Source organism: Cetorhinus maximus, chromosome 23 (assembly GCF_964194155.1).
Source record: "Cetorhinus maximus chromosome 23, sCetMax3.hap1.1, whole genome shotgun sequence".
Classification (NCBI taxonomy): Eukaryota; Metazoa; Chordata; class Chondrichthyes; order Lamniformes; family Cetorhinidae; genus Cetorhinus; species Cetorhinus maximus.
Window position 1 is genome coordinate 15,622,064 of NC_135901.1, and position 7,456 is coordinate 15,629,519.

Below are 7,456 nucleotides of genomic sequence, written 5' to 3' on the forward strand. Positions count from 1 at the left end.
GTCCAACCATATTCAGCAGCTTGATCAATGGCCTTCCCTTCATCACCGGGTCAGGAGTGAGGATGTTCGCTCATATTTTCACAGAGTTCAGTTCCATTCATGATCTCTCAGACGATGAAACTGTCCTTACTTATTGCATCTCGAACTGGACAAGTTTACGTTGATAAGTTGCAAGTGATATAAGCGGCACACAAGTGCCAGGCAATGACCAGCTCCAACAATAAATAAACCAAACATCTCCACATGACGGTCAAAAGACATTACTGTCGTTGAAACCCACCATCAACGTTGTGCAGGTGCCATTGAACAGAAACTGAACTGGACCAGCCATATAAATACTGTGGCTACAAGAGTAGGTCAGAGGCTGGGGATTCTGTGACGAATAACTCACCTCCGGATTCCCCAAAGCCTTTCCATCATCTGCAAATCTGCAAGTCAGATGCCTGTTGGAAATTGTTTACTTTCCTTGACTAATGTAACTGCAGCAACACTCAAGAACCTCCATACCAACCAGGGGAAATCAACCCCTTGCTAGGCTCCTCAACCAGGAGTTAAACATTCACTCCCTTCGCCACCGATACACAGTGGCTGCAGTGTGTGTCATCCACTGCAGCAACTCGCCAAGGCCTCTTCAACATCACCTTCCTTACCTGTGACCTCCACCTCCCAGGATAACAAGGGCAACAAGCACATGGGAACACAATGCCCTGCATACTCCTACACATACCACTCCATAGGTGGGAAATTGGCCTTTGGTGCCGGAGAATAAGGGATATCTGAAATCTAATTCTGCTGACTGCGCTGAAGGTGAATATCAAGGGCTGCGTAGCATATACGGCCGATCCGATACCATCCTTTCAGGCTACTACCAGATACCGATTTCTAGCCTTACGTCTTTATTTATAATATTATCTCTCCATCTCACAGAAGCATGGAGTAATGCAGCCATAATTTAAACAGAGGCATAAATAAAAGCAAAATGCTGCAAATGCTGGAAATCTGAAATAAAGACAGAAAATGCTGGACAAACTCAGCAGGTTGGACAGCATCTGTGGAGAGAGAAGCAGAGTTAATGTTTCGAGTCCATATGACTCTTCTTCAGAAACATAGCCTAGTGCCGTAGTTACAATGACCACTGTAATGTGACATAGTCAAGATTTAACATAACATAAACAGAGACAGGGCCTAGTGTAATATAAACAGAGAAAGAATCCAGTGCAATACAAACTGAGATGGCTTCCAGTGGAATATTAATGAGATAGGGTCTATTTTAATACAAACAGAGGCCTGATCCAGCACAATAGAAATAAAGTAGTTCCCAGGGAATTAATAATCGAACCAGGATCCTGTATAACATGGGAGGGACGATCGTGCAGTGGGAACGTCACTGAATCAGTAACCCAGAGATCCAGGCCTGTTCCCTGGGGATAGGGGTTTGAATCCCGTTATGGCAGCATGTGGAATCCAAATTCAATTAATAAATCTGGAATTGAAAGCTCATCTCAATAATGGTGACCATGAAACGATATTCGATTATATTAAACATCCATCTGGTTCACCGATGTCAATTAGGGACGGAAACCTGCCATCCTTCCCAAGTCTGACCTACATTTTTGTTTGTTCGTTCATGAGAATGGGGGCGGCGCTGGCTAGGCCAGCATTTATTGCCCATCCCTAATTGCCCCCTTGAGAACAGTGTGGCTTGTTAGGATGGGTTTTTACGACAATGTTTTCAGGGTCATCATTAGATTTTTCGATTCAAATTTCACCATCTGCCGTGGTGGGATTCAAACCCAGACCCCCAGCAATTTACTAGCCCAGTGAGAATACCAGCACATCACCACCTCCCATACATATAACTCCAGACCCACAACTTTGTGGAGCCCCATTCTCCAGTTATTTGTTTACTTGTCCACCACCATTTACGACTGGATGTGACAGGACTGCAGAGGTAAATCCGATCGGTTTGAATTGGGAAATTCCAGGCTGTGTGATATAAATATTGGTATTGACTGGTGCAGTATTAATTGAAACAGGGTACATTGAAATATAAAGAGAGACAGTGTTTGGTCTAACATAAAAATAGCTGGAGTCCAATTTTAAAAGACAGAGACAGGGTCCAGTGCAGTATTAACTGAGACAATGCCTGTTTCATAGAATGTGTCCAGCAAGATTTCACATCCATCTGCTGGCCAAACTTTGCAATTGTAGCTACTGTGAAAATGTCGCTGTCAGGTTAGGTCTTTGACATTATTGTATCAAGAATACACTTCCCCAGATGTCACACCACATCGCCTTCTGTTGGAGGTGGTGTCAAAATTTAACAAAATTCAACTAATTGCAGATGAACGTGGTTGATTAGCGCACATTAAAGTCAGCACCAGAGTAAAGCGGCCCAATTCCTGATGATGTAACTTTGTTCATCTTGATTAAAGGGAGGTATGTTGACCAGGGCACTGTACAGAGACCATGGGAGCATTAATATCCAGCTCAACAAACATAGTGTTGGGAAGATTCATGATACCACCTGATAGACAGTTAGGGTCATTTTCTTCAATAGTTAAGGCCTATGGAGCCTCCCAGGAAGTCAAGGTGGCATCTTAAGTTGAAGCACAAGATGCCATCTTGGTCTGTGTGTGTGTGTGTGAAGGAGATTGGGAGGGAGAGAAAGAGAGGGAGAAGCAAATCTCATTGTTTGCAACTGAATTTCATGAAGATCCTGGACAACCTTCCATCTATGAAAGGTCACAGACACACAATGGAAACAAAGCCATTTCTGATGTGCTGATTGCTAAGGAGGCCAATTATTGTGAGGCAGGTTCTGCCACAAGTGCTGCACATGAAGCTAGAAAATGTCGTTGTGGCTTTTTTTTTTCCCGGTGTTAGCCTGGATTACCAAACCACTGTAGCCAATGGTCAACGTGGTGGCTCACGCCAGACCACAGGAGGTGTCGCTATTTTCCTCAGTCGTCAGTTAGTTACACTCAGTTGTGATAATCGATATTTAGGGCCTTCACTTCAAGCAGCCTTGAAGCGGAGCTTTGGGCGTCCCACTGGTTGTCTGCCTCCGGCTCCCTCACCAAACAGAAAGTCCTTGTGTATGTGACCATCTTCCATCCTGCGAACGTTCCCAAGACACAAAAACCGCTTCTGTTTGATGAGTTCTGCAGTTTTGGGAGCTCTGCCTTTGACAGTACCACTGCATTCGTGACTTTATCCTGCCAGTACATACCCAAAATGCAGGCAGTGAAGATGGAAATTGTGGAGCTTCTTTTCTTGATAACTGTAATTCGTACATGTTTCACAGCCATAGATAAAGGTGCTGAGAACGCAGGCCTTATAAACCATCAGCTTGGTCCTAAGGGCCAGTTTGATGTTATTCCAGGGGTGTTTCATGAGTCAGCCAAAGGTGGCAGCTGCTTTCCCCATACGGGTATCAAGTTCTGCAGCAAGGAACAGGCTGCCTATCACCATGGAACCCAGGGAGTGGAATTTACTTCCATCGGTTTGTTATTTAGTCTGATCAAAGATGGAAATGCAACACCTTATCCCAGGACCACGGTTTTCTCCATGCTTATAGTCAGGGAGAACAAGTTACAGGCATGGGAAAGACAGTCCATCAGTCTTTGTGGCTGAATTTCCGTTTTGATGACAGAGTTATCAGCGTGGAGGAATTCTCTGATCAAGATTCAATGTGTTTATGTCTTCGCTTTCAGTCTTATAGATTGTGGAGCTTGTGGTTTGATCGAGTGTATGTCGACTCCTTCCATATTTACAGGGAAGACAAAGATCAGCAGCATGGAGAAGGTGCCCAACAGAGTGGGGATTGGACACAAGTGTGTTTTACTCCATTCTTCACTCCGAATGTGTCGGAAGTGGAATCATCAATCTGTACAGTGCAGGGCATGTTGTCATGGAAGGAGTGAATGAGACTGAGGCGCTTTGGTGAACAGCCAATTTTCCCAAAAATCTTCTCGAGTGGTGCTCTGCTGACGGTGTCCAGCGTGTGGAGCAAATCATGTCCAGAGTATAGCTTCCGATAAAAACATCACATTGTGCTTCAGCCTGCAACCAGATGAAGTCTTTAAAGCATGACCCGAGCAAAGGCCTTCACCGTAACTCTATGAGTGAGATATCCTTGTAGATGTTGCAGTCTCACCTGTCGGCTTTGTTTTCATATAGTGTGGTGATTTTTGCATCATTCACCTCCTATGGAACGGATCTTATCTTTCAGCAGAGAAGAAGAAGGTCGTAAAGGCTGAGAAAGGTAAATAATTATCAACACAAATTATTATCAACTCACGAAGGTAAATAATTATCTTCAAGAATTATCATCAATTCACAAAGATAAATAAGTATATTCACCAATTGGCATCCATTCACAAAGATAAATAATGATATTCACCAACTATCATCAATTCACAAAGATAAATAATTATATTCGCCAATTATCATCAATCCACAAAGATAAATAATTATATTCACCAATTACCTTCAATTCACAAGACAAATAATTATAATCAGCAATTATCATCCATTCACAAAGATTAATAATTGTATGAACCAAGCATTTTCAGCATTTTATTTCATACAAAATGTAATTGCGATTCATTTAATATCATTGACATTGATTGAGATCACACTGACCATTCTGTCAGCAAGGAATCACATCTGTCCCAGAATTCCGTAGAAAATGGAATTAAATCAGACCGAGGATAATGAGCAGCTACCCAGAAGCCTCTGCGCTTTATTGACAAGTAACCAGCTCATAATCACACAGAAACTCCTGATATATAACTGGAGTGGGTGAGGATTTGTAAAGTGATGGTATAAATAAAACTACCTGGACCTGACTGTAAGTTAATGCGGTTCTCCAGTGAGTAATGTCTGTTACCTTCGGTAATTTGGGTGAGGATATGTTGAATGCTTTGTTTTCCATGAAAGGACCACATGTTCCAAATATTACAATCCTCCATCCTAAATCAAATTATGTACCCGCTTTCTGTCTGAAAGATGATGATTCCCCATCAGCAAGAAAGAATCATCAGTACCGCAGGGACATCTCCAGCCTTCTCTTGGTGACGTTCAGCTCGATACCCTGGAGATGGAATACATCCAGAAAATCTGGAGGGACTGAAGCTTTTAGACTGACACAAATGAAATACTGGACCTGCTTCAAGGTTTAAAGTAGTCAAGCACCAAGATTAGAAAGTAAAACAGTATCGTCCAGATGTGCCTATCGATACATCGATCAATTCATTCACTGATCCCTTCATCAAAATGTTCAGGCATCCAACTATGATTCATTCCCGCATCACTGCAGCCATCCCTCCATTCTTTGGCAGACGGTGGTGTTGTATTAATGTCACTGGATTAGTAATCCAGAGACCCAAGCTATTCTCCTGGGGACACGAATTCAAATCCCGCCATGTCAGCTGGTGGAATTTAAATTCAACAATAAACCTGGGATTGAAAACTGGTCTCAGTGAAGGGAACCAGGAAGCTATCATCGACTGTGGAAAAAACTAATCTGGTTCACTAATGTCCTTTAGGAAAGGAAATCTGCCACTGGACCTAGTCTGGCCGACATGTGACTCCAGATCCACAGCAATAAGGTGGACTCTAACTGCCCTCTGAAATGGCCCAGCAAGGCACTCAGTTCAAAGGCAATTATGGAGAAGCAACAAATGATGGCCTTGCCAGTGACTCCCACATCCCGTGAAAGAGTAAAGGGGCAAAGAAATCACACATGTTTGACTGTAACAAAATGTACTCTCTCTATGAGTCATCTCTGATAATCTGCCTGTAATTATTTCCATCTATCTATCCATCACAATATTATGATGTGTTGGAGAGATCCTCCAATGAGCCATTGATGCTGACAGAGTGTCAGAGAAGCTGGATAACTTTTCCTTCCTGAGAGCTGGGCACAGTCCACATAAGTTCACAATTTAAAAAATAAAGCTGACTCCAGTGTTGTTGCTGGGTAGATTTGTTATAAATAGGCCTTGTTGACAATGTTAAGGGTTTGAAGTTGGCTGGCAGCCAAGCAGTCAGTACTGAGGAAACAGATCTTTCATTTACTGCACAAACCCGCAGATGCTTCCTGTAAATAACATTGGACATTCGAGCCTCCCTGACTGCAGCCGGCTGGCTTGCTGCCAAATACTGTGTGGGGCAGATTAGCCTGGATATGAATGAAGAAAATGGGATTTAGCCATTCAAACAATAAATGTTTCTGTCGCACACGAAAGGCACATTTTAAATGGCATTTCATCTAAGGAAACATTTTAATGAATGCCGTGTTCGCTGAGGTTAAACACGATCAGGAAATTGGCCGTATACTATTTAATTTATATTATTTCTAAGTAAAGGACATTCCAGTTATTAAAGCCGGTTTATTAAGAACTTCATGAAGTGCGAGAGAGCGATGTTGATGGTCCCAATCCCCCAGTCTAATGAGCTGAGTAGAAAGACAAAAAAAGAAAAGAAATTAAATTAAAAGAAAATCATAGAATTGTCTCGAACCCGCAGGAATTCCTTGAATATTCTCAGAGTTCTGCACCTCATTTAACCTGAGGAGTCTCTTATACCCGATTAGCACCGTGTACTGTACAGTTTAATTTGTGCTCATTTCGATTATTTAACAGTCCCTCTCATAGCTGCCAATGAGTGGAGAAATGGCCAGTTCATGACCCGCTTCAGTGGAAGATAAAACATTTATTCTTGTGATATTGTGTAATATGCCGTAAAGCCCTGATACCCTGTGTTCCCAATACCAGTGAATGGTAGACAGCCGGTGGTCAATAGAATTAGCTGCAGTGATTTGGATGCTGAAGGATAACTTTGTTGATCGCCGTGTCCGTCCTGATTCATTAACTTCTCTGTCAAGAGTTGATGTAAATTTTACGTTTCTGTGTAAACTTACTGTTTAATTATCAGGAAGGCGGGTTTCTTAAACCGCTAATTTTCAAAGGGCTGTCATAGGGTCAGGGGCAGTTCGAGAAATGCAATGAGAGACGTTGTACAATGTGAGGAGATTCTTCTTATCTCCGGACCCAAATTGTACAACGATAACCACCCACATTGTTAATAAAATCACTTTGTTCATCTCCCGCATTTAGTTACATAAATCAATAATAATTCCTATGACTGATGATACTTTATTGCTGGAATGAGATAGAGACCCGGAGTTGCTGCAACAAAGGCTGACAGTCCCTTTATTCCCTGATAATGTAATTTATTGTTTTAGGTTCAGCCCCTTGTGAGGTAGTGTAGAAATAAATGGACTTAATTTACAATGGAATTATATTTTTATTAACAGATGCTCAACTGTAATTTCACCATTAGAACCACTGGAGACATTACAATAAATCCATTCAGCCAAATATCCCGATACAGATATAATGTCCACTTTTAACAATAACCCATTGTAAATATCTGAGTCCATTCTGTT